Consider the following 27283-nt stretch of genomic DNA (forward strand, 5'->3'; position numbering starts at 1 on the left):
GCAACTGTCGTCAGTCCAAAGTTGTTCTTAATTCTTCAGCTGCAAATACAGCATAGGTCATGTTGCCTACTTTAATCTGTCACTGGAATTTACTGTCTGCACTTACTGTATACCCGGTTTTTAACTACTAGCCTCAGGCTAGGCTACACAATATCACACAGTTACCAACTCAGAAGTAATACAAAAATTAAACAACTGTTTCCAGACATTAGGACATTGCTGTTCCCTGAGCATTTCAGGCTAAACTATGTTAAACTCAGTTTACCCAAGGACTCACAAAAATTTAGGGAAATAATACAAAATTTATTTCTTTTAAAGGCAGTAATTGCATTTCTTTTCTCTTCGGGTCAAGCCTGGAGACTGGAGGAGAGGGAAGAGCCATTGACAAGTGGAAAGTTTTGAGTCCTTTCCATGGTGGTAGCAACCATTGAACATTTATTTTTGATACTGATTCCAATAGTTTGTAAAGGAAGACTGCTTAATAGCCTAGAATTAATCTTTGGTGGAGAATATGGAAATACTTTATCGATCTCAGAAATCAATGAAGCAGAAAGGAGACCATCATCTGCAAAATGTGCAAAGTACATGAGGCAGCAAATCGTTTTTAAGCACCACACTATCAAACACATATCTAAAGGCAAGTGAGGTAAGTTTGTCAAGTTCATAAAGCAGGGAGTTCCTTGCATGAGAAAAGGAGTGTTTGTAGTGTGCTGGAGGTGTGAGTTTGAATAGCACATCTGTTTCTGATTTTTTTTTCCCTTCACAATTCCATCGTGTTGAGTAAGTGTTTACCTGATTATTCAGACTTCTACATATAATTTTCCTGGGTATGATTTACTGTTAATGCTTGAGTTGATAGCTGTATGGGTAAAATCCTTATTAAATGATATCTTGATTTCTACGGCATCCATGTCTCAGGACTTGACTAATATAATCCTGTTTTCTAGTTTGATTTCGTCATCCCTCCTGTCCTTTAATTCCATATTTTTTTCATGAAACTTAAGATGGCAGATTTTCTTCATTATTCTCCTAATTATTTCTCACTATTTTTATAAATATCAACCTGCTGTCTGATCAGCCTTCAACCTCAGCTGCATTGGCCAGGACACAATTGTGTATTACTAGTAGTTTTTCTTTTTTATTCTGCTGCTTTTCAGAGGACTTTGCCAGGAGCACACCCAGAGCTACTTTCTTTAAATTTCTTCTTGAATTTCCCTTTTCCTGTAATACACACATGAATTTTGCAACAGTGCTCACAATCACACTAATAATTCTTGTCTCGTTATTTCCATATAGTTCCCTGGCAGTCTGTAACCAGCTGCTGTATCCCATCTTACACTCAACTTGTAAACTTATTTGTAAATTTCTAGATAGGCACCATCTTGTTCTGTGTTTTTATAATATTACTTACAATGGGATCATAGCTCATGACAGGAGCTATAGGAACATAGTACAAATAAATTATTAGTGTTGGATAGGTGTCATTTTCCTGCAAAGGAAACTGAAGTTATATATGCAAAAAGAAATTTGCTGTGCTTATTAACAAATAACAATTAGGTCAGCTGAAATTCTGACTAGAGTGGACATGATGTGCAAGTCTTTTAGATGTCATTTCTGAAATGTCAATCTATATAACGCAATGCTGGTATTCCCATTTGCAAGAGTAAATTTTGATTCATCATTGTGTAGTTTGCTATAATGTGTTCTTAAAAATGTAAGCACCTAACATCTAAATTTGCTGCTGCTATTCCTGTATAACATCATCTTTCTGTTTCTCTTTCAATCCATGTTTCTTACTCCCCTAAGGGATTGTCTCTGTTCAGTGGCTGAGACATGAATATTGGTGTTCTTTGGGCGCGATGTAGGGTCTTGTTGAAGAATGGTTGCCAGTAATAAAATAAATGGTTGTAAAGCCATGAGTGTTAAGAAAAGACAGAATTAAAATAAACTGTTCAACATTTCAGTTATATGGGACAGGGAAAAGAGAGACAACAAAATTTGACTCCTAACTCAGCTTTGCAGAAGTGACTCTGAAAACAATATCCATATTTCATAAATAAATAAAAGACAGCACCTGCCTGCCTTCCTTCTGCTTTCTTGCAGCATTAATGGGCTTAAAATGTTGTTATTATCCTAATTGATGGTAAATAGCGTCTCTCCTTTCATGGTACCATGAAAAAAAAGAATTTGAAGGAAAGTTAAAGTTCTGTACCAAACTAACATTTTTATTTTACTTTTTAAAAAAAATCTTTTTTAAGTTAAAGGAAGAACTACCATGACCTACTCTAACTTTCTGAAAGTCATAAAGATTTTCTGATTAAATATCTTTTAAAAGTCTGGGATCTGAGACTTAATTAGAAGGTATCTTTTTGGAAAAACAAATCTTTATTTTAAAATTCTTAGCGATGGGGAATCCAGTTAATCTATGATATTTTTTTCCACAATGATAATAATTAGGCCTGTCAGAAAAATGGGATTTATTTTTGTACCAAAGATGAAAATTCAAAGTCTTATTTTTTTTTTTCAATTAATAGATAAAATCAGTTTGAGAAATTCCAAGAGTTCTCCAGAACATTGTCTTTTCATGGCCATTTCATTAGTTCAGATTTTTTAGTTTGGTAAACTAAAATAGAAAAAATGAAAGAGTAAAAGCAACTGGTTTTACTGGTTCTGATGTTATCTAAATTAACCTTTTTTTTTCCTTTTTTTTTTCCCTTTTTTTTTCTTTCTTTTTTTTTTTTTTTTCCAGCAACAACAACAAAATGGTAGTGAAATCAATGTATCTATCTAATCAGTTCAGTGGAATCTGACACCATTACTAAGTACAATGTATTATCAACTAAGTATGCATCACACATAAGTTTATATATGCACATGCTTATACAAAATAATCGAGGTAACACAAGCTCTTTTTTTGTGTTTTGTTTGTTTGTTTGTTTCAGCAGATCTGTTTCAGCAGATCAAATTAATGGAATTATTTCACATCACATTTATAGTCTATCAACCATTTGGTTATTTTTGAATTTTGAGCGTTGAAGCTGGATGCAGCATTTTAGTAACCTCCATGTTAGAGAAAATACAAAGGTTGTAGTATCTTTGTGTACCATGAATTCTTAATTCTTCTAGAGAGCCACTGCTTCCCAGTATTGTGCATTCTGTTAATTTTACACTTGCAAGTTACTATTCAAGGTTTGGCTTCAGCCACTGGACTGAAAAATAAAGATTGTTATTTATTTGTTACATATTCTCTTTTGTATGTTGCCTCTGTGTCATTTACAAACTTCGCCAGTAAGGATTTAATTGTTTTCAGTTGCTAATAAACTGATAAACAAGTTGAGTCAGGAACCAATCCCTGGCTTCCTAGCAATATGTCATGCAATTCCAAGTCAAGCACATTAGTGAAGTCCGATTACATTACCTTAATGTTATTACACCTAGCCATTTTTTTTCATTTCAACTATTAACAAGTTAGATAGGCAGGTTTCTTATATATATATCTCCTTATTTTTCTAAGCTTGGAGAAAGAAAATAGTCTGTCTCAGGTATAGGCAAATTGAATGTATTCCTGCTAGAATTAGAAAATTTTTAAGCCACCAAATATTGGCCTTTCATATAAAATTGCATGGTTAGAGCTTTAGGCATCTGATGTTCACCTGGCATCTCGTTTTAGCATGCAGAGGTATATAAGCAAATAAAATGAGATTAAAAATCTAATCTACCGTGTCAGCAAATAAAAATGAGTTAACTTGTCCTCTGCTTCCACATCTATTCTTTGTAAGAAGTTCTGTTTCAGAGAATGGGACCATCGATTGTGTCTTCTGCGCATTATAATTTCAGTATTGAAACTAAGATATATCAAGAGATTCAAGATAATGCCCTCGAGATCTATTCCTGTGTATGACCAATGAACTGAGGATACAGTAAATAGCACTGGTGCTGAAAACCTTTTTAAGCTCATCTACGTTAAGATAAAATTAACTACATTTTTTGGACTCTGCTCCCAACATTCCCATGCATATATCTGAAATTGCAAACAGTTTTTCAGACTTGCTATCTCTCTTCATTTTACCAGACAACAACTTTTTGACCTACAAACTATTTTATTTCAATTCCCCATCTCAATCACTTCCTTGATATCAAAGTTTGTCTCAGTAGGGATGTCACTGCTCAGGATAATATTTTTATTTTAACCTCTATTTATTCCCGTAAAGAATGGAACATAAGATGGGTGATAGAGTAATGATTTTCCATTTCCTTCCACACAGTTTCAGAATTTATCATTTCTTTCATTACCATCTGTCATTTTTTTTGGTTATCACCTAATAAGCCACAGAAATGCTATGTAATTTATACCTTGTTAACATTTGTATTTACCCCTTTACCCTAGATAGTAGCATATCTGATATGAAATAGTGGTCTCCTGTCCTTCACTGCCTGCAGCTGCTTGACAAGTAACCACAGAATGGAAGGGCTGAGAATTCAGAGTCAGTAAAAGCTGACTGGTACAAATACGGGTGGGTTTGGATGTTTTGGAGAAATCAGCAAGGTTGATTTGATCTATGCTCCCAAGATTTTGTTAAGGTTTTCAGGCTTCTCCGAATTTGAGAAGTGACAGAGTAAGCTGGTGAAATACATTGGTTTTATACCATGAGGATTTACACTGTCTATTTCTGCCATCCTACATTTGTCCAGAGATAATTGTCTTTTACTGCCATGTCCTAAAATAATTACTGACATCTTCATACTGGCTAAACTTTCCACTCTCCCAACTAGAGTCTCTTGGAATATCAAAGAAAAACAATTTATTGTTAATTCATTTTTGCAAAAAAATATTTCTAACCAGCATTTCTCCCTGCCTTATTAGGTTTTGCAATGACTGTAGGATATGCTGCATTCTAGTTCTGCTCTAGTTTGCTCTGGTTCAGTCTGTTGCCTACAAAGATTTCAGTTTGAGACTCACCATTCCCCAAATAAGAATTAGTTTAAATTTGCAATGCTAGGACTGATTCAGTTATTGATAAATAAGGTGAAAAGAGATCCATATTGCAGCAGCAGGAAACCCTTTTACTAACTAGACATTCTCTAGAAATGGGAGGAAAATCTGCAATGAATGAACTTACCTCATTTGTAGTTTTACACTGAAAAATGCAGCTATGGGCAAAAATTGAATGCTACCGAGCCAACAGCACACTAAACTGGCAACTTATTTTAATGGTAACAGTTCAGCCGTGTCAGCGAGATGTTCAATGCACTTAGCCTCCTCTCCTATGGTAATGTTGAATGACAAATCCAGCTGTTCCATGGAAACAGGTGCTCCCCCTGGACTTGGTGCTATTATTGTTCCAAGTCCTGGAATATTTTGAAGAGGAAGATCCATTAACTGCTTCCCCTTAGCTTTTTGAAATTTTGAAAGCTTATGTAAGACAAAAAAATTTCTTACTTCCCAAAGTTGTTTTTGATGTGTATATTTGAGTTCATTGTAATATTCATTAAGCCATGATAATCAAGTGATCATTGGTGAGTCTAGAAGATTTGTAGCCTAGTAAGAACGACAATTTAAGCACAGACATTCTTTGGAATAATCTTTGTCTAGTTCCATGTAATTGAGGTGCTAGCTTTGCAAACTGAAGTGCTTTATATATTCTAATTAAGAAATAAATTTGCAGAAGGAGAGGCATGATATGTATGGATATTCATTAGCAAAGGACAATTCCCAAGAATATTACAAGTCAATTTTTTTTTTTTTTTTAAATAAAATGGAATGACTGAGGTGTGGGAGGCCATGAAACTTGTAAAAAATGTAGAAAAAAACAGTTTAACTCAAAATATAATTCTAATTTTGTGAAGGCATTTTTTGCTTTACAGTTTCAGCATTTCATTGAATATTTGGTGACCATGAGAAAACAATGAGGAAATTAATATCATCTCACTTCAGTTGACACAAAAGACAGTAACAGCAGAAAAGTATTCAGGAAAATCTTAGAATCATAGAATAATTAAGGTTGGAAAAGACCTCCAAGATCATCTGGTCCAAGCATCACCCTACTACCACTGTCACCCACTAAGCCATGTTCCTAAGCATGGAAAGGTCCAACCTTTCCTTGAACACCCCCAGGGACGGTGATGCCACCACCTCCCTGGGCAACCCATTCCAGTGTCTGACTACTCTCTCTGAGATGAAATGTCTCCTAATTTCTAACCTAAAACTCCCCTAGCGCAACTTGAGGCCATTCCCTCTAGTCCTATCACTAGTTATCTGTGCAAAGAGGCCAACTCCCAGCTCCCCACACCTTCCTTTGAGGTAGTTGTAGAAAGCAATAAGGTCTCCCCTGAGCCGCCTCTTCTCCAGACTAAATAACCCCAGTTCCAGCTGCTCCTCATAGGACTTGTGTTCCAGGCCCTGCACCAGCTTCATAGCCCTTTTCTGGACTACTCTGAGCAATCAGATAGAAAGGAAGCATTTTTTGTTCACATTTTTTGTCTTTCTTGAATATAGTGACTTAATTGTCCAGATAAAATTATTTTGGGGGGTATGTGAATGTATTATTATTGTTAATAGTCTAAGAACTTGTTCATCCAAATTTTGACCTTACGTAGTAAATGTGTTTGGGTAAACATATGTAAAAAATAAGAGACAGGAAGACTAATTGTGTTCAAGGGTAGAAAACATGCTGCTGCTTGAAGCGGTTTTCAAGATAATTGACTTCATATTATTTGTGGTCTTGCAGCTTGGATCCCATTTCAAGAAGCCACCTCTTTTTAAGAGGGCAAATAAGCCACATGCTTGTAATCATCCCAAAGCAACAACTTAATGACATTTTATCGCACTGGCTAGGATATGAAAAAAATAGAGACTATAACTGTTAATATTTGTAAGTAGCAGTATGCATAAAAGGGAACATGACTTTGAAGTATTTTTTTCTACATTATGGGAAGCATTATATAAATCCATTATATAAATCCCTTATGCATTAAAAATAATTTGTTTTACCATTTAATGTATTTTTCAATGGAACATTAAAAGAATAAATGGAAGTTCTACATTAATATAAAAATGTGTATAAACATCACTTTCTGATGATGAATACTCTGTAGGTAATGTAATGTAATATATTAGCTATATTAGCTATTTAAATCTACAGTGATACTGACCTGCATACCTCTAAAACTTTCACCATATCAGAAATTTGTTGACTGACTGTTTCTTCAAGGGGAGAGTAAACCTCTTTTCCATTACTTCTGTTATCTACCTTGTTTGTATTTCATGTTGAATTCATATTTCATGTTGAGTTGAAAAACACTTTGGGCATTAATACTCAGAAATACATTTTCCTTTAGATTTTGTCCTTTCTTCATCCTTATGATTTCAAATGATCTGAGGAGAATGCAAGGTTAGATTCCTTAGTTGCCTAGTTTTCACAAGGAACATTTTCATAATGTCACCAGCTTCTGCTTTTGTGTTTTGTGCATGAATTTTTCTTTTGGGCATGATTTCATGAATTTTTCTAACATTTTGAGGTAATGAAGTCTTGAGGTATGTAGTGTGTGCAATATCCTTTGCAAGATAAATCTGAGGATTGCTAAATTAATTTAATTTCATATTATACAGGGGAGAAGAAAAGTATTCTTCAAACAACATCAGTCTTCATGTACTTTCGAGGTGTCCTCAGGTAGCATACAAATAGATTATTTTCCACAGGGCATGGCTGGATAGGAGCACATTCATAATTGCAGCATGACTAATATCATTTTGCCTTTACTAGAAAAATGCCACAGGCTTTGTATTGACCTGAGAGTTCAGGGTCTCAGGACCTGTGTATGTCTGCCTTGGTCAGAGTTGATTTTAGTGTGTTGTATGGTGGTTAAATGGCTGTAGCCTGGTTTAGTGTAAGCTCTATGAATACAGCATATGGTCTGTAACTGGGGCTGGGGGAGGGTATTGTGTAAGTTGTAGATGGGAACTAGAAAAAAAAATAAAAAAAGAAGCAAATTGTGATAAGAAAACATGTAAGTATGACCCAAGACTGAGGAGAAAAGGACCCTACCACCATCGCCATGATCAATTGCCTCCCAGTTCAAGCCATTAACAATTCCTCTTAAGGCTTCCCTGCTCTTGAGGAAGAATGAAACTGCCAACTTCAGGACCCAGACTGAGCATAACATTGGGGAAGAGAAAGCTTTGTATACCTATTTAATGGTATTAATATAGAGACTTTTATTTATTAATTTTTATAGACTTTTATATTATTTATTATTATATTATATATATTATTAATTATAATATTTATAGACTTTTATTTATTAATTAGATAATTTAGAATTAGATATTTATTAATTAGATAAGTTGTTTGATTGGATGGTTAAAACATAACTAGAACAACAGCAAATTCTTATCTTCATATATGTGGTGCGTTCCCTTTTGTCTTTAACAAGAATTTGGGTGTAAAACAATCTGTCAACTCAGAGGATTGTGGCAAAAACATAGTCTGTTATGGCTTTTCTCAAGTGTCTTTTCCTGACATTTGTAGTCATAGAGAACATGCAGAAGCTTTAACAGGGGTTCCACAAGTGTTAAATTCATTACAAGATGAAAGCAAAAAAGCAGATACTTGTGTTGCTAATCTGGGAGAAACATGAAGGATATTTTCATTGCAAACTAATTTATGCTAGCTTTTTAAAATTCACGAGTCAGACCAGTGCGGAAGAAACTGTATAGAGGACTCGACTAGATTTTCTCTGAGATCTAGCAAATCCTACAATGATAACAGTCCCTTCCCTTCCCTTCCCTTCCCTTCCCTTCCCTTCCCTTCCCTTCCCTTCCCTTCCCTTCCCTTCCCTTCCCTTCCCTTCCCTTCCCTTCCCTTCCCTTCCCTTCCCTTCCCTTCCCTTCCCTTCCCTTCCCTTCCCTTTTTTTTACAGTCAGCAGCCCTTTCTGAGACTTAATATGTCTCTACCTGTTTCCAAACTCTGCCTTCCCTTCAATAATATTGCTGTCAGTATTTTGCTTTTGTTTTCCTGGTGTTTAAAATGAAAAAAAGCTCATTAATCTGTGACTCCAACAATACCAGCAGCGAGTACAGTGTGTGTCCAAATAACAGACAAAGCTATAGGCTGGCCACAGGAAAAAGCCATCTTTTAAAATCAATAATTAGCAAAATCTTGCATAATGAAAAGAAGACGTTATTTTATTCACAGTTCAAATTTTTTCAGTCTCCTCTTCAACAAATATGCAAAATTTAATATGTACAAGGTTATAACAAGTAATTTAAAAGAGTACTAGAATATGTGTAATTGCATAGTCCTGGACATTATTTAGTTTTTAAGTCTTTGTACACCTAAAATTCATGTTAATGCTATTTGTGGCAGAATGTGAAGTTAAAGTAGTTTAATTTATTGCTGCTTGACATTTATTACTGATAAGCCCTACTGGTATTTTATGTAGCATTACTAATAATTAAGTTTCAGCTTGTATATTTTCAATGTAGGCAATTAAAATGGTAAATAATTTAAGTATTGAGCCCAATGCACAGTAACTGTACTTTCTGGAGAACTCATGAGCAGTCCCATGGTCTATGGCACCAGTTTCTACTGGCGTCAAAGTCAAGACTCCCATGAGCCTCTATGAATGTAAATGATCAGGCCCCCATACTCCCTCACTCAGTCATAAGGAAATTTATGTGACCTCATCTCAACTGTTTGCAATGACTTCAAATATTTCTTTCTAAAGAAGACAAAACTATATTTTACTACACTGAAAACAGTTTGTACTAGTGCAAAAAGATGCCTGCCATAATGATGTAACACTTTAGATATATGCATTTTTCTTTGCTGTAGCCCTGCTTTATTGTCAATGTAATTAGAAGAACTTTAGATTGATAGTCCATTACAAATTTCTCTTATTTTATTCCTTCATTGAAGATATATATTTTAAATTAATGGTGATGTGAACTTTCTACCTCTCATCATTAATGACATTAACTGATGCCATTATTTGTGTCCACATTAAATGTAGAGAGACCTTGGTTTATGTTTAATTATTTGCATTTCAAGTTGCTGAGAGTGTCAGACTGACAAATGTACTAAACATTAATGAATATTATTGTCCACTGCTGTGACACAACAATTGATTTTGACAGTCTTGGTACAGAAAAAAATCCTTAACGTTCTTGTTCTAAGCAAAATTTTGAAGAACATTAGGCAACTACAAAGATATAGAGATACATCTATGGGAAACTGGTTCACATCCTAAACTGCAGGTGATGAGAACAACTGATAGCAGGTCATGCCATACCTCGGTATTGAAATAAAATGACTTCTCTGTTGATTAAATACACCTGTGTGGGGTAAAATATCTACTTTTTCATTTGGAGACACAAAACTATTATGATTATTTTTTTCAGCATTACTGAAAAATTGATAGGCAAAAATATCTTTTTTACCTCTCATGTTGTGGGAAATTATATCACTTTCATCACAGACATCAATTCTTAAAAAATAAAATTATCAGCTTTGAATAATTAATAAAGCTTTGATATTTAAAGATGTGTTCATTGTTTCTATTCATGATTCATCCCACCTGGTATGGAAACTCAAAGTATATGTGCATGATTTTGTAGGAACAGTGCCTTTAGTGGATACAAAAGTAATAATGAGCAATGAAAGTGATTAAATGTGTAAAGAGATGATAGTGGTAAATTAAGAAGATCTAATGGCTATCTAATAATAATGTCTGTCATGATAAATGAAGAGTTGACTGCAAAAATCTTCAGGTAACCTCAGCATTCCTCATATCTTGTGAGCATGGTGTTCAGTTCCTTGAGCATCTGGTTCTATTTTTAGCATTAATCTCATTAGAATGCCATTACCTGACACTTTGATTTGATTTTGACAAATTTTAATTAACAAGCACTTGGGATATTGAGAATGTTTAGGAGTTGTGTGTTCATCTTTGAAAGCATTCTGAAATTTCACTTTTAAAAATCCAAACATAGTTTTGAAAAAAATATTCTTGTTGCTCAAAGCATTTCATGTGAGGACTATTAAACACCTTATAATTGCACTATTCTTGGTATTTGGTCTAAAATTGACTCTCTCTGTTACAGAACTTTATTTTTGCTGATAACTCAGGCTAACTGTGCTGGATTGAGACAACAGTTCTGTCACATTTTTATTTGTGTATTTCCAGAACTTTACTTTGCCAACTTTTCAGAAGCCTAATGTTCATCAGTGCTGACAATATACCTATTTTTGCTGTGTTTTGAAGGCACTGTGCATAGGTATGGGAAAGATTTTGTGCTTGAGAGCTATCAAAAGGAATTTTCCAAGGAGACATTGTAAATAGACAATTTTTTCCTTCCTTCCTTCCTTCCTTCCTTCCTTCCTTCCTTCCTTCCTTCCTTCTAGAGGGTGCCAAAACATGTAGGGAGGATGGTAGAAGAACATGCAGGATGATACCTTTATCATTGGTTAACTCTACTACTCTCTTATCAGTGGCCTTTTTTGATCCATGAAGTAGGAAGAACTTGGATGGCGTGTGGTGAAGCAGCATGGTAAAGCATGAGTATTTCCTGGTCTCTGGACCGCTGGATGATTTCAGTACTGTAAATATTATTTCTAACTTTGTTTTGCAGCTTTGTTCACAGTTTGCAATCTGGAATATACAGCTTAGGATAGGGACAGTAACTTAGTCAATGTTGGGGTCCTTATTTAGCTTACCAAATAATGGCTAAATTCATACTTATCAAATGTCAATCACTTATTCAGTTATCTTCTGAGTATACACCTCATACATCAATGCATCCATTTCACTCTCTAGCCTAAGTGAATTGCCCCTTTTTAATTCAATTAGTCTTGCTCACTGGTTCAACAGTTCACTAGGTTAATGTATTAATGTTTTAATGGAAAGATGCCAATCACTCTTAAACCTTGCCTGAAGAACTACTTAAAGTAAGTGAAAGCATGCTTAAGGAATTTGAATGTTAGAAGTGCATTTTCAATGGATATAAAAACACACTGTCTTCTGTGCTGCTGGGCCTACTTAAGTAAGCAATAGTTTAGTTTACTAATCCGTAATACAAGGAAAGAAATGAGTCCATAATGCAACAGTTCTGTTTCTTGGATCACTTCCACATGTCATGTTTATCTTTCTGTTAGTAATTGCAAAGTCTGAGACAACTTAGCTTTGTATTTCATTTTCAGACACAGGACATTTTCTTTACTGTTGCTTCTTTTATTATTGCTAATGGATTTAACATTGGCTTTCAATGTCTGGTACAGTTAAGTGTCACTATCCTGTTCATCCATTATAGAAAAGAGGGATCCTAATTAAGAAGTTAAAAAAGGGTGAAAAAGAGGCAGAAATAACCATTTTATTGTTTTTTGTTTGTTTGTTTGTTTTTGTTTCTGTTTTCTGCCTGTCCCTGATGAGGCCTCCAACCTTCAAGAATGAGTCCGTAATGAACACATCACTCAGATTTCTACTTTTGCAGGTACTGAATTGTCTCCAGCACACCTGCATAATCCTTGCGGTCATGTATGTCCTCTCTGCAATGCAATTACTGCTGCTGTTGCTGCTGCAGAGGCCAGGTAAGGAGAGGCCAGGAAAACAATGTGTTCCTCTCAAAAAGTCAGAAGGTGTCAGAATGCTCCAGGCTGATTTCAAGTCAGTATTATCAGCATTTTCCCTTGGAATTTTTGAAACATAAACAACCATTCTTCTCCCAAAACTTTAAAATGACAAGTATCTATTTCTTCTGCCCTTTTACCTCAGTATTTTCCTTCCTTTGTTACTATTCTGTAGTGAAGAGACCAATAGAGAGGAATAAAAATGGGGAGAGTAAAAAGCAAAATGCAAAACAGTTTGAATGGAGCAGTTAGTAGGAAAGCCCAGCATTAGCACTGCACAGCACATGCCATTGCTGCTAGTGAAAGAATGACAGAGTACAGAAGCACAGAAGTTTGGTGCGGGGTGTTTACCACCTGTGGGTCTGTGGTCAGGTGCTGTCTAACAATTCTTACCTCTAGTCTCAACAAAAGGGTTAAAAAAGAGAAGTTGTGAAAAGCTCAAGTCTTTGAGATGGCTTTTTACTTTGCCCTGGCTCTATGCTCTAAAAGGGCTATCTGTGGTCATGTTTCTGTTTTAAAGTGCTTGTTTAGAAGTGAATTTTGCTGAATTAATTTTCTTCCCTTAAATGCAAAAGTACTGATGTCACATTTCTTGAGTAGTTGCTTCAGTTGAATCTTTTCTGTCCTTCACTACTAAAGACTCCACCAAACACCAAAAGAAAGAAACAAAAACTTTGAGCTTTTTTGTGGTCTTTAATGAATGCGGTTTGTGAAAGATGTTTTGAATGGATGGAGTATACTTGTATAACCGTGTTTATAAAAAATGCATTATGTTCAAATAAATTAATTCTAGAAAGATTATCACTGTAATCATTTTACATTCACATAAGTAACTGAAAAGCCTTCTTTGTTCTATTTCCTTTAAAAACAAACAAGGAAAAAAACCAAAAACCATAGATGCTTCAGCAATGAGATCTAAGGAGGATTGTGAATGAGTAAATATATTGAACAAACATAATATGGTTAAAATAAAGACAAACTGACACAATTAAATCTTTTTTTTTTTTTTTTTTTCCTGGTGTCTGCATAAACATAAGATAAAATCAATGTGCAATTGCATTACTTTTGATTTTTCTAGGTTGGTACATTGAGGTGAATTTGTTTCCATGAGAACAGATTGGTGAGGAAATCATTCAGCTTATGTCTTACCAGCCTGATCAATGAACTCTGGATTTTGTTGCAGGTAAAATACTCTGCATTGACTGAGTAAAGAGATTACACTAAACCAGGCAAGTTAGGGTACAGCAAGAAGACCTTTGTTTCCTTTCATCGTTGATGAGGGTAGGATAGCCTTACGACTTAACCAACATCCTGATTAGAAGTCACAGTACAGGGTAGATCTGGTAAGGTAATTTTTGAGAAATGCGGGTCTCCCATTTTGTCTGTGTAAACACATGTTGGAAATGCAACATTTTTTGGTGTGTTTACATTAAACCACACCACTTCTTAGTAGATAGTTGTAGCTTAACATAATTATTCAAAAATATCCAATGTACCTAAAGTTTCAAAAAACAAAAACAAACAACAACAACAAAAAAAACCACCCAAACAACAACAACAAACCACTGTTGCACTTGACTTTTTGCTACTGGTGTATATATGATTTTTTGCCTTGTGAATCAGCAGAAAAATGTTTTATACTAAAAGAGATGAAAAAGACTTCCTAGAGCAATACTTGCTCTAGGATTGCTCTAGGATTCTTTCCTAGCAGCCTTGTCTTCTGTTGTGGTTTAGCCCGGCTGGCAGCCAAACACCTCACAGCCATTCGCTCACCCTCCCCCCTCCCTCTCCGGGATGGGGGAGAGAAACGGGAAAGTGAAGTATGTGAGTTGAGATAAAGACAGTTTATTAAGACAGGGAAAATAATAACAATAATAATAATAATAATAATAATAATAGTATTAATAGTAATAATGTGTACAAAATAAGTGATGCACAATGCAATTGCTCACCACCTGTTGACCGATGCCCAGCCTACCCCCGAGCAGCTGACCCCCCCGCCTCCACCCCAGCTAGCCACCCCTATATACTGTTCAGCATGACGTCAGATGGTATGGAATACCCCTTTGGCCAGTTTGGGTCAGCTGTCCTGGGTCTGTCCCCTCCCAGCTCCTGCTGCATCCCTAGCCTGCTCGCTAGCAGGACAGAGTGAGAAGCTGAAAAGTCCTTGGCTTGGTGTAAGCACTGCTCTACAACAATTAAAACATCAGCATGTTATCAGCGCTCTTCTCATTCTAATCCAAACATAGCACCCTGCCAGCTACTAGGAGGAAAATTAACTCTGTCCTACCTGAAACCAGGACATCTTCTCATGATGTAAAAATATCCTGAGAATGCCCAAGCCAAGTCAACTTGATTCATATAGACCAGCACACTGGACAGTGGATCCTTCAGGCTTTGGGGTTTACTCTTATAGAGTATACTCTATATGGTTGCTATGCAGTTTCTATGCCTGAGTTTGTGAGATCTGTTTCCTTCAGTAGTACTTGCCTCTAGAACACACAGAAAGTACACATTTTTATCAGACACTCTGTTACCAGAACATAAGCTAGATGTTAAATACAGTGATAACTAACTGTGTAGACTTTTATCAAAATGTGTGTTTGGAAGCAAAAAGAATAATATAAGTGATTACAATGTGACTTATCACATCTTTGTTGTGACATCAAAGACCTTTATGCATTTTGTAACTTTAAAATTTCATTTGTGAAAACATAGAAATATATATATGTAATATGTATATAGTTCCAGGCATTGTAATGATGGCAATTTAGATGAGCAAAACACCCTAGCATTTTAATGTAACATTGACAAGTAAATATTCTTGAAAATGTATATTAATCATCAGTAATTATGAGTACAATGTGGATTACTTGAAGTCTGCATTGATGTTAATTATTCATTTTAGCTTATATCTAGTTTTAATGGTCCTCATCATGTTCTGATCCTTGGAAATAATTGATTGTGATAATTACTAAAATCATCATAAAATCTTAGTAAATGGGAAACAGATTGAGAAAAAATGCACTACAGGTGTCTGTACATTGCAGAGTCTTCCATGCTTACATAACACATTAGTTGCTTTTGGTGTCTGAGATACAACAGTCACCAGTATGATGGGCCAACAAGTGTGTGTTACTGGACTGAATGTAGGTTACAGATTTCCTCATCACAGGGAAACAAGGGAGGGTCCACAGTGAATCCAGCCTACCCTCTGCAATGTACAGACAGCTGGGTGTTCATCTGCCTCTGACATCTGTAGGTTGGGGCATGGATTATTTGGTTTATGGTTTATTTTTAAACTTCCTAAAACATGCATTGTGGTAATCAAAATAGAATATGCCTTTCTCATATACCTTTTCTTTTTTGAATATGGTGAATTAAATCTGTTGATCAACAGGCCACTGAGTTCAATAGATACATTTGTTTTTTAGCCTCTGGCTCAAATGATAAGTTTTAACACAATTAATACATAATCTGCTACCTACTAATCTAATAATCTATGATATCTAGTATCTAATAATCCATGTAAGAGTAAAACCTGATCTGATGTTGTACATAACATCAGCACTATGAAGAGGTGTGACATTCAAAAAATGAAACTGAACACCTTCTGATAGCTTGTAGAAATAAGAAAAGGGGTGGTACTGCACATATAATTAAAAAATATGCTTTTTCTCCATACATTTCTAAAAATACTGTGATAAGTAATGGCATATAAAAGTTCTGGCCTTTAACTCTAAATATTGACAGTGTGAAAATTCAACTAAATCTGTTGACATGGGAAAGTCAACAAAACATTACCGCTCATTACATTGCTAGATTGCTTTCCAATATATACATTTAAATTTTTTCTTCAATTTACTTTTCATATTATTTTTGAAATTATGTTGTATCTAATTTTAAAGTAAAAGTTAGCTGCATGTCTTGAGGTAGCAGTTTACGGTGTATTATTTTGTTATTTCACTTGAAAGTTAATAATTGGTGATTTACAACACACTTAAAACAGAATCTGCTTTCCCCTTAAATGCATAGTTGTATTTGCTGACTATTTTCCTTGTAATTTATTTAAAAATATTAATCAGAGAACTGTCATTATCTAAAGTGAATTTTGTGATTTGTAATTGCGTATCATATATGATGTCAGTTAAAACTTGCTGTGTTACTGTGGTATAGTTTGGAGCTTCTTATTTGTTTGTTTTTAAAATAAAACTACACAGAAAAATTGCTGACCATTTTGCAAACTCACCATGCAGTTTGAACAAACCTACTATATTTTGCATTTTTCAGCTTCTGTATTTGCAGATGTATTTTTTGTCAATAATAAAACTGTGCAGGCTTATTTAAGAAGGGTTAAATCATTTATGTATGTTCTGGCTCTCTGATGTAATTGAAATATTTAATTAGATAGCATTGCAGGTAGTGTGTTCTCCAGGCAAATTTCACTAGATTTGTTTTCCAGGATAGTTTCATGGTGCAACATTGACTTCTTATTGTTCTTATTACATTCAGAGACAGACAACATGGATGGGTTAAGTAGGGAACTGCCTTTGTTCTTTTCCCTTTCTAAAAACATCCTCTGCAGCGTTGACCCACACAATGATGTCAGTATGAGATGAAGGGCAATGACCTCTAGAAGACCCTTCTTGAGCAGCGGGCTTGGACCAGGTGTCCTCCAGAGGTCACTTTCTCTCCTACCGTTCTGTGAATCTGTTATCCTTGAAACCATCCTATCCTACAGAAAAGCTTTTCTGCTTAGAAATTCAATGGGAATAGCTAATATTAGGGGCATCAAAGACCTGTGAGCCAGAGGGCTGGTTGCTACCATATGAGGCAATGCCCCGGGCTACCCTCCTCTCTGCAAGCCCAAGGCAAGATGCTCTGACATGGGGAGGTTGCTCATACCTTGCAGCCTTCTGTGCTCTCAGGGCAGGATGTGCTGACCCTAGACAGGGTCCAGCAGGCTGCACATCTCTGTGGGCATACCTGTCATTTGCACAGCCTAAGACTATCTTCACTGGTCTTGAAGATACCCTCCTCTTGCTGCTCCAAAGTCACTGTAATGTCATACAGCCAAGGCAATAGAGAATGCTGGGAGGAAGGAAAACAAGCAGCTCCTCTGAAAGGGAAGAGGGAGAGACAGTTTTGGCAGCACCTCTGTCCTGCCCCACCTTGCTTGGTCCTGGCCCTGTGGCCTTTCCCATGGGGCAGAGCTGTGCAGTCACCTGCATCTGCCCAGAAGCTGGGGACCAGAAGGGCCTGATGGTGTTTCTCCTTTCTTTCTGAAGTTCCTGGACAGTGAAAAAGCTCTGGCTGGACACATGGCTTGGGAAAGCCCTGCCAGTTCTCACCATGGGCTCATTTCTGTGTGGGCTGGGGATGGAAAGCCTCTTTTTCCTCTGTTTCCATCAGAAAGCGGCAGGCAGGGAAGCAAGCCTGAGTGCATGACAGGTAGGAGTTTCCCAGGGAGCTCTGCTTGACTACTGGGCTATACCTGGGTACTTTCAGATCAATTTTAAGTACTCCCCTGGCTGTCAGGAGAGAGAGAAGGCTGAGAGAACTTGGGTCTTACAGAGCTCTTTCTCTGTCCTTTCCTGTGCACAGGCAACCAGGAGGAGCAGAGGGAGACAGGCTGACATGACTTCCCTCCATTAAACTCCTCATGAAGGAGTTAAGCTGCCACCATGGTGCAAATGTGTCCCCCTTGTTTCAGCTCTGTCACCAGAGTACCTTGGAAATTCCTGGTTCTCCAGTGGAGCATCAGATGCACTTCTCACTTCCACTTTTTTTTTTTTTTTTCTCTTGCCTAGTCAAAACCATTAAATGCTAGCAGCCTGGAGACTTTGTTGGAGGTCCAGGCAAAGAAGAGCATGACTGTTTCACCTGCTCCTTGCTGTGTAGCGAGGTATCTCAGGCAAGAGGGCTGAGCGGTTTGCAGGATGTCCTGTGGGCCAGCTCAGGGAGCTGAGAGGAGCAGGCCAGTGGGCAGCAGCGCAGCTGGCCCCAGGATACTGGGACAGGCAGAGCTGTTCAAAAGTGTGTCTGGACAGCAAAGGCCACCAGGGAGAGCCAAACTTGGCTCCAAGTGGCTGATGCAGCTTGCAGGTGGCCTTTTCTGCTGAGGGGCTGCTATGTAAGCACAACTCATTTCTTGCAGGATGATGCCAAGCAAAGGCCTCCAATAGTCCCATCTGGTACTGAAGGTAGACGTTGCTATTTGGCATGTGACCTTTAAAAAGAAAAAAAGGAAATAACCCCTTTGGTCCTCTTGAAAATATGCGCTTCTCAACCAAAGCAGAGATACTCAACTAGGACAGGCTGAGCTGTGGTTTCAGCTGCTTGATCTCAGCATTTCCTGCCACACTGCTCAGCACTGCACTGCACATGGGAGGATCTGAGAGTGCTCACAGAATCACAGAATGGACGAAGTTGGAAGGGACCTCTGAAGATCACCTAGTTCAACCCCCCTGTTGAGCAGGATCACCTAGAGCACATTGCGCAGGATGGCATCCAGGTGGGTTTTGAATATCTCCAGAGAAGGAGACTCCACTACCTCTCTGATGATTTTCTATCATGGATTTTTGCTGTGTTTTCATTTGCAGCAGGAGGTGCAGGCACAAAGAGGAAGAGGCAGCAGCCCTAGCCCTTTGCTCTGTGATGCACCTCAACCACTGTGGATATGTTGGGGCAGTCAGGGTCTGATTAAAGAAGGGCACTCTTTGGCCAGCCTCTGGCAACTCTCTGTGGGCATGCTGCTTCAGCCCATCCAGGTAAGCACAGCTGTCAAAACTCGTTCCCAACTCTGAAAAAGGTTCACCTGTCTATCTTCAGCAAAGCAACCGTTATCCTGCCTCTGCCCATTTTTCCTGTAGGATCTCCTAGTGATCTGGTATGTGTAAGGGACATCAATGGAAGGGATATTCTGAAGAGCTGCCAAAGAGAAGGTGCGCCGGTAACTGAAGGAGGCCCTGGATATCCCCCATCTCTGGAGGTGAGGTTGACCTGCAAAGCCAACATACACACCTGCTGGTAATTATCTTGGAGGCAAAGTCTTTTAACCTGGAGCTGTGGGTGCTCCTTGCTAGCCTGCCAGGGCCCACTCCAGTCTCCAGTGGCTGGATTTGACCTAGGTAGAACCCAAAGCTAAAGCCACAAGGTAGCCAAACTCAGTTGGTCAGACTGAATTCTAGCCAGGTGTTTTTTCTGTCCTATTTTTCTGTTCCTTTTGTTCTGCCCTCATTTCTGGCATACCTGTAGGAAACTCATTTCATTTTCATCCTGCACAGCCTCCCCAGGGGGACATACTGAAATCTGGGGTTGACCAGAAGGCAGAGAAGTACTAGGTTCTATTAGTAGATGAATGTGAATTTGATCAGCAGCTCCTTGTTCTGTCAGTTCTAATGGGCATCTGTGGGAGTAGGGAGCTGAATCCCATGCACCTCCTCATGAGCTAAAGTTCTGTGGATGCTCCCAATGGTCCTGTTGAGGGTTTTCCAAGCCTCATCCAGAGCGCTTGGTATTGCAGGACTTCCTCTGAGACATCCCCTTGATGCTGTTCTCAGCTGACCTCTATAAGGACTGGATGCAAGCTTTGGAGAAGCCAAGCAAGCAGGAGAAGTTGGAAGAGCAGAAAGAGTAAGTCTGGCAAGTCTGGCAGTCTGCGTGTTATGGAGGCACTGGTAGAGGCCTTGGACTTGCCTGTCAAACAATGATCTTTAAAAAGTTTGTGCTGTTGGGTTGCATTTTCGGGGAAAGTGGTACAGGAAGCATTTCTGTAGTTACTGGAGCACTTCCTTAAGGGATTTGAGCAGATTGCTCCATGAAGCAACTCTTGTTAGAAGGCAAGAGAGGTGGCAGTACCTTAACTAATAATATAGTCCCTCTGTTGTACATTGGGCCCATCAGTTCAGCTCTTGTGATTATCCCTTGCCGAGCTGCTATGGGACATTATTGAGTGGTACTGCTGTGAAGGCATGGAGACAAGCCTATGTGTACTTTTCTCTTTGTAGACGTCACCTCATCAATGTGAGCTGAATGGAAACTTTCCCCTTGTACTGGGTCTGGCTGGGATGGAGTTAACTTTCCTTGCAGCAGCCCATACAGTGCTGTGCTCTGCATTTGTAGCTAGAACAGTACTGGTATCACACCAGTGTTGTGTCTACTGCTGAGCAATACTGGCACAGAAACAGGACTCCCTCTAACCCTCCCCCCTAGTGCCAGCAGGCTGGGGGTGGGCAAGAGGTGAGGAAGGAACATCACCAGGGCAGCTGACCTAAGCCAACCAAAGGGATATTCCATGCCATATGATGTCACACTCAGCAATAAAAGGTGGAAAAAGGAAGAAGAAGGGAGGGGTGGGCTCTCACTGTGAAAACATCAGTCCCCCTGAACAATGGCTATGTGTGTTGAGGCCCTGCTTCAAGGACTTGGTCAAGCATCGCTCGTTGGTGGGAATTAGAGACTAATTTCTTTCCTTCTTTCCTCTGTACTTCCAAATTTCCAAATTCCTTTGCTTTTTTTTTTTTTTTTCCCCGTTTCCCTTTCCTTTTTCAGTTTAGTTAAATTATTTAATTAATAATCATTTTCCCTTAATATTTTTTTTCTTTAATTAAATTATCCTTACCTCAACCTGTGAGTTGTTTCGTTCATTTTCTTCTTCCCTTCCCCTTCTGAGAAGGGGGAGTGAGAGAGTGGTTGTGGTGGAGTTCAGCTGCCTAGCAAGGTAAAACCACCACACCTCTCTAAAGCAGTACAGTGATGAACTGCTGTTACCATATGATTCTGTTCCTTGACAGTGGCTGACAAGTTGCCTTGAGCCAATCTCCTCTTCTTTAAATAGTTACTTTCTCATCTCTACCAAATCAGCCAAAACTCTGCTGGCCAAAACTTCCAGCTATTTGGCCCCACAGCATCAAGGGTCCAGAGTGGGAAAGGCTGTTTAAGAGATTTTCAACCCCAGTGGATGAAACCAACGATTGTATGTGTGCAGGTGCTAGCACAGTTTCTGACTGACAGCTACTTATATCTGTATCTATCAAAGATATCTATAATATCTTTGTGAAGGAAATGGCTTGCCTTTCCAGCCCCTCAGACAAGGAGTCTCTAGCACCTGTCAACAGCTTCACAGGTAGGAGGATGAAATGAGGATTGTCACAAGCAGGGGCTCATATTCCTTCATGTGTTATTGGAAGGCATGAATGCAAATAGAGAGAGCTTCTGAGCACTCAAGACTTTACAGTAATATTTTCCTACTGGAAGTCTTCCCATGCATTCATAGTGACAGGATTCACAGAACAAAATTCACAACAGATCTGCATCTGCCCTTCTCTGGCACATCTAGTAAATGCTTTGAGAGGAGTGCTCTTATCTCAACATATGTTGTTTCTAGTGAAGTTGGAAACAGCATTTTGTTGTCTCAATCCTGCTCATTCCATGGCATATACTTTGCCACTGCCTCTAAGGTCATGAAGTGTTTACTCTTCAAGATGAGTTGAAACCTGAGAGCCTCAACTCCTGAACTGTGAGGCCTGCTGACTGAGATGTCCCTTTTCAAATAATTTCCAGTCAATACAGCAGTCTTGACAGAAAACCCAGTATCAGAGGGCCAAGAAGCTTTGTGTGGCTTTAGGTAGGTTTTGCTATACTCTTATTTACTTCCAGGAAGTCACTTTACTGCACATATTTTTGCTTTCTAGAACTGTTTTTGGAAGAGCAAAGCTGCTGTGCAGATGCAGAATGTCAGACTGCGGCATTTCTGCAGGCACCACCCTCTCCACTGGGCCTCCTCACAGCAGCAGGGGAAGATATGGAAGTGGTGGAAGAGGAAACAGCAGAGGTATATCAGGTCCACAAACATGGAAGCAAGATGTCTCGTGTATGAAGGAAATATGTAAAGATGAGCCAGAAATCATAGAATCATAGAATATCCCGAGCTGGAAGGGATCCACAAGGATCATCAAGTCCAACTCCTGGCACCGCACAGGTCTGCCCGAAAGTTTAGACCATGTGACTAAGTGCACAGTCCAATCTCTTCTTAAATTCAGACAGGCTCAGTGCAGTGACTACTTCACTGGGGAGCCTGTTCCAGTGTGCGACCACCCTCTCAGTGAAGAACCTCTTCCTGATGTCTAGCCTAAACTTCCCCTGCCTCAGCTTGACACTGTTCCCACGGGTCCTGTCACTGGTGATAATGGAGAATAGGTCACCTGCCTCTCCACTCCCTCTCGTGAGGAAGTTGTAGACTGCGATGAGGTCCCCCCTCAGCCTCCTCTTCTCCAGGCTGAACAGGCCTAGTGACCTCAGCCGCTCCTCATATGTCTTCCCCTCTAGGCCCTTCACCATCTTCGTCGCCCTCCTCTGGACACTCTCCAACAGTTTAATGTCCTTTTTGTACTGTGGTGCCCAGAACTGCGCACAGTGCTCGAGGTGAGGCCGCACCAGCGCAGAGTAGAGCGGGACAATCACTTCCCTCGACTGACTAGCGATACCATGCTTGGTGCACCCCAGGATACGGTTGGCCCTCCTGGCTGCCAGGGCACACTGCTGGCTCATATTCAACTTGCTGTCAACCACAACCCCCAGATCCCTCTCTGCAGGGCTGCTCTCCAGCGTCTCGTTGCCCAGTCTGTATGTATAGCCAGAGTTGCCCCGTCCCAGGTGCAGGACCCGGCACTTGTTTTTGTTAAACTTCATGTGGCTGGTGATCGCCCAGCTCTTCAATCTGTCCAGATCTCTCCGCAAGGCCTTTCCACCCTCATCCGAGTCCACAACTCCTCCAAGTTTGGTGTCGTCGGCAAATTTGCTCAGAACACCTTCTAGTCCTACGTCCAAATCATTTATAAAAACATTGAAGAGGACTGGCCCTAAAATGGAGCCTTGAGGGACCCCACTAGTGACCATCCACCAGCCAGATGTGGCCCCATTTACCACAACCCTTTGAGCCCTGCCTGTCAGCCAATTGCTCACCCATCGCATGATGTTTTTGTTTAGCTGTATGCTGGACATTTTGTCCAGTAGGATCCTATGGGATACCGTGTCAAAAGCTTTGCTGAAGTCCAAAAAGATCACATCAGCTGGTTTCCCTTGATCGACTAGATGGGTGATCTTATCATAAAAAGAAATCAAATTTGTTAGGCAGGACCTACCCCTCACGAACCCATGTTGGCTGGGACCAATGACTGCATTGTCCCCCAGGTGCGCTTCAATAACTTCAAGGATCATCCTCTCCATAATTTTGCCAGGCAGTGACGTGAGACTGACAGGCCTGTAATTGCTAGGGTCTTCTTTCTTACCCTTCTTGAAAACTGGCACAACATTTGCCAGCTTCCAGTCCAATGGGACCTCTCCAGATTCCCAAGATCGCTGAAAAATAATTGAGAGAGGTCCCGCAATGATGTCAGCCAGCTCTTTAAGCAGCCTGGGATGAATCCCATCCGGACCCATGGACTTGTATGGATCCAGGTGGAGCAGCAAATCCCACACACGTTCAGGGTCGGTTGGGAGTTTGTCACTCCCACCGTCATGGTCCTCCAGCTCAGGGTACCCTGGGTCCCGAAGCCCATCATTAGTGTTGAAGACAGAGGAGAAGAAGGTATTAAACGTCTCTGCTTTGCCTATGTCATTGTCTGTGAGGAGACCCTCCCCATCTAGTAGCGGACCTATGTTTTCTTTGGTTCTCCTTTTTCTGTTCACATATCTAAAAAAAACTTTTTTATTGTCTCCCACAGACATGGCCAGCTTCAACTCTAGTTGGGCTTTGGCCACATGAATTTTCTCCCTACAAACACGAACAGCATCCCTGTATTCCTTCCTCGTTGCCTGACCCTCCTTCCAGCAGCCGTACACTTTCTTTTTTCGCCTAAGCTCCAGTAGAAGATCCCTGGTCAGCCAGGCCAGCCTTCTGCCCCGCTTGCCTGACTTCCGATATTTTGGAATTGCCTGATCTTGAGCTTTTAGGAGGCAGTGCTTAAAGATTGACCAGCACTGATGGACACCAATGCCTTCAAAAGCAGTTTCCCAGGGGACCTTGCTGACTAGTTCCCTGAGCAGCTTGAAGTCTGCTTTCCCCATATCCAGGGCTGAAGTTTTGGTGAGTTTTCCTTCTGTCACTATAAATTCTAAACTCAACCACTTCATGGTCACTATGACCAAGACGGCCGCCAATTGCCACGTCTCCCACAAGACCCTCTCTGTTCTCCAGCAACAGATCTAGGAGGGCACCTTTCCTAGTTGGCTCACTTAGCACCTGCACCAAGAAGTTATCATCTAGGTGCTTTATGAACCTCCTGGACTTGCTCGTGTCAGTCGTGTGGTGATCCCAGTTGACGTCTGGTAAGTTGAAATCCCCCATTAGGACAAAGGGAGTTGATCTTGAGGCATCTCTTAGTTCTGCAAAGAATAATTCATCGGCGTTGTCGTCCTGGCCAGGTGGTCTGTAATAAACTCCCACAACGACATCCCCTTTATTTGTTCATCCCTTAATCCTTACCCAGAGGCTCTCAACTTTACCATCACCAACTTGAATGGATAGGGTCTTCTTACCAGGAGTAAAAAGTAAATATACTTCAGTGTTTACTGGATGTAAATGGCAAAAAGAAGGTAGGTATTTGCAGTGGTTTTCCTTCTCTCAACTTGAACTTGCAATGTTGGGAAATAACTCTTTCAACTGTAGACACAAGAATCAGAAGGAACAGAGGCCAAGTAGCTACGATGCCTCTTCCTCACCTAATCATAGAACCATAGAATCATTAAGGTTGGAAAAGACATCCAAGATCATCTGATCCAACCATCACCCTACCACCAATATCAACCAATATCCAATATCAACCCTCCCTTGAACACCCCCAGGGACAGTGACTCCACTATTTCCCTGGGAAACCCATTCCAATACCTAACTTTCTGAGATGAAATGTCTCCTAATTTCTAACCTAAACCTCCCCTGGTGCAACTTGAGGCCATTCCCTCTAGTCCTATCACTAGTTATCTGTGCAAAGAGGCCAACTCCCAGCTCCCCACACCTTCCTTTGAGGTAGTTGTAGAAAGCAATAAGGTCTCCCCTGAGCCTCCTCTTCTCCAGACTAAACAACCCCAGTTCCCTCAGCTGCTCCTCATAGGACTTGTGTTCCAGACCCCCTTCACCAGCTTTGTAGCCCTTCTCTGGACATGTTCCAGGGCCTTGATGTCCTTCTTGTACTGAGGTGCCCAAAGCTGAACACAGTACTCAAGGTGTGGCCTTGCTGGAGCTGAGTAAAGGGGGATGATCACCTCTCTGGTCCTGCTGGCCACACTATTCCTGATACAATCCGTTGACCTTCTTGGCCACCTGGGCACACTGCCAACTCATGTTCAGGTGAGCATCAATCAGCACCTCCAGATCCTTTTCCTCTTAATAGCTTACCAGCCACTCTGCCCCAAGCCTGTAGTGCTGCATAGGGTTGTTGTGGCCAAAGTGCAGGACCCGTCACTTAGCCATGTTGAACTGCATCCCATTGGCCTCTGCCCATTGACCCATTCAGTCCAGGTCCCTCTGCAGGGCCTTTCAACCCTCCAGCAGATTGACATTTCCCCCCAACTTGGTGTCGTCTGCAAACTTACTAAGGGTGAACTCAATTCCCTCAATTAGACCTGTTCTTGATATTTATAAATTAACAAAATATTATATTGTTAGTATAATTATTGTTATAATATATTATTTATTTATTTATTGTTATCCCCTCCCTGCCCCGCTGAAAAAGGAACATAATAAGGAACAATGCAGATTGTTCTTTTTTGATTGTCCATTTTGGATGCCTATGGCTTTGCCTCTACTTGGTCCAGAAAGCATGGTCAAATCCCTCATGTGCCTTGAAAAACTGATGAGCTTATCAGAGTACAGAAGATAAAATGAATTAGCTTTGCTTAAAATAATGATTTTTTTTTCAGGTTTATCATGGCTTCACCTATCTAATAATACTGTTGCATGGAAAGATTTGCAGGCTCTCTTTAGGGGAACACAGAAGGAAGAAACAGAAAAAGAAAACAGACCTGGGAAAATGAGATTGAATGTAAAACAGAAAGAAAAAGGAGAAGGAGAGAAAATGAGCTTCCAGGGGATCAGGAAGTAAAAAATACAAGAAGGTCAAGAAGAAAAGAAGACACAGGGTAAACACTGAGAGCAGGATTAAAACTAAGCATAGGTCAATGTAATTCTTTCTGCATGTTTCTCATGACTGCTCTTATTTATTTATTTATTTATTTATTTATATATATTTTTTCCAGCTACCTGCAAGATCATTAGCTAACCCAGTGGTGGCCATGTTATCCCTGTGGGCAACACTTGCAGCCCAGCTGGCAGTGCATGAGGTTTGCACGGTGCTGTCAATGCCTGCAGCTCTGTCCTCCTCTTTTGCATGGCACCAGTGTTAGTGCCAACCAGATGTGCCTCCAGTTCCCATGGGACATTGCTCGTATTTCCCTGGAGCCCTGGCCCTGTTGTGCCCCAGGAAGTCATTGCTGTGGGCCAGATCAGGCCTGTGCCAGTCCCAAGGCCAAGTCCTGGATGGGCAGTTGGAGACCAAGCACAATGACAGGAGGTGGTGACAAGGCTGCCGTTGGTCTACCAGGTGCAGGACTTGTTGCCAGAAGTGGTGCATTGGGTGTCTGTATCCAGGTCTGGGACAGA

This window comes from Cygnus atratus, chromosome 2, assembly GCF_013377495.2.
Source record: "Cygnus atratus isolate AKBS03 ecotype Queensland, Australia chromosome 2, CAtr_DNAZoo_HiC_assembly, whole genome shotgun sequence".
Lineage (NCBI taxonomy): Eukaryota > Metazoa > Chordata > Aves > Anseriformes > Anatidae > Cygnus > Cygnus atratus.